Consider the following 1,432-nt stretch of genomic DNA (forward strand, 5'->3'; position numbering starts at 1 on the left):
ATGATAGCCACATTTGTGGTGAGCATAGCATGACATATAGAGATGTTGAATCACTATGTTGTACACCTGAAACTAATGTAATGTTATATGGCAACTCTACTCAAATAAAGACATTTTAAATTTTTCTGAAGAAATGGGTAGCTGGTACAAACTGCAGAGATCAAGATGGCTGCTCCCAATGGAACCAGTAGCCTGGGTCAGCCACTTTCATAAACACCACTGAGGTGCAGTGGGGATAGCAAAGCTGCTAACCCCTATCATTCCTCTTTTTCAGGAAGGGAGAAGCAGGAGCCTACTCCTTAGACATGGTCTTGATGGTCTTGTGCTCTTTCATGGCTTTCTCCCAAGTGCTGCTGTTGAATTTCTCAGTGCCCACACTCCACGTAACGCTCTTATCTAGGCCGTGTGGAATGATTCCAAAGACTCCACGGTTTGAGTGGGGAGTGTAAATCTCTGAACACCACATCTCTTACAGAAGGCGTGCTGTGCTTTGTGCTTGTTGAATGTGTATGTGGTTGTGCCCTCAGCTTCCTTTAGGAGCTTGAAGCGAGAAGCCAGTACCATAAAGGGTGTATTCTGCTTCCTGCAGATGTTGCAGTTGCGAAGATGTGCAAGTCTTCTGAGGCCCAAACTTCAAAGTGAACTGCTCCATAGCGGCAGCCTCCTATGTGGTTCACCAGGGCCTGCTGTTCCTATGTGTCCCACAGCAGCTTGGTGGCACCCTCGATGCTGAGCCTCTGCCGCTTCTGGAACACCTCTCAGACTCCCACCTATCACTCAGGTCCAGCTCGGCCACCAAGAGCATCAGGGTTGCTGGAGATGGCAGAGGTGACGGCCATGGAAGTAGCATGAGCTCTGACAGTAGCTGTTCACTCAACCTGTCTCCTAGGCCCCCGGCAGCGATGACCTCCCCTGCCCTTGGCTCAGGGCTGTCTTGCTGTGGCCTGGCTCCCACCCCCGGCCTGGCCTGAGAAGCATGGAGTGGGGCCTCGGTGGCTGGGCGGGAGTGGGGCACCGCAGGTCCCTGGGCTGCTTCTGTCCATGTGGCTTGGTGGCCACACTCTTCCTTGCACACCACATTGTTCGGCACAGGTTTTTTTTTTTTTTTTTTTTATAGTACTGTAATGTATTTTCTCTTCTGTATGATTTTCTTGATAACATTTTCTTTTCTCTAACTTACTTTATTGTAAGAATATCAGGTGTGATACATATAACATACAAAATATGTGTTAATCAAGTATTGATGTTATCGGTAAGGCTTCTTGTCAACAGTAGGCTATCAGTAGTTAAGCTCTGAGGAGCTAAGAGTTACATGCAGATTTTCAACTGGAGTGGGGAATCAGCACCCCTCACCTTAACCCTGTAGTTCAAGGCTCAACTGCTGTACTAAAAATAATAGCAGCAAATATTTACATAGAACAAATATTATTTC

At 47.3% G+C, this 1,432-nt stretch overlaps 1 pseudogene; it reads right to left on the reverse strand.

Moving 5' to 3' along the window:
- Positions 1 to 292: 292 nt before the first annotated feature.
- LOC118539864 (centromere protein V-like) lies at positions 293 to 850 on the reverse strand (annotated as a pseudogene).
- Between the last annotated feature and the right edge of the window lie 582 nt (positions 851 to 1,432).

This window comes from Halichoerus grypus, chromosome X (genome assembly GCF_964656455.1).
Source record: "Halichoerus grypus chromosome X, mHalGry1.hap1.1, whole genome shotgun sequence".
Taxonomy (NCBI): domain Eukaryota; kingdom Metazoa; phylum Chordata; class Mammalia; order Carnivora; family Phocidae; genus Halichoerus; species Halichoerus grypus.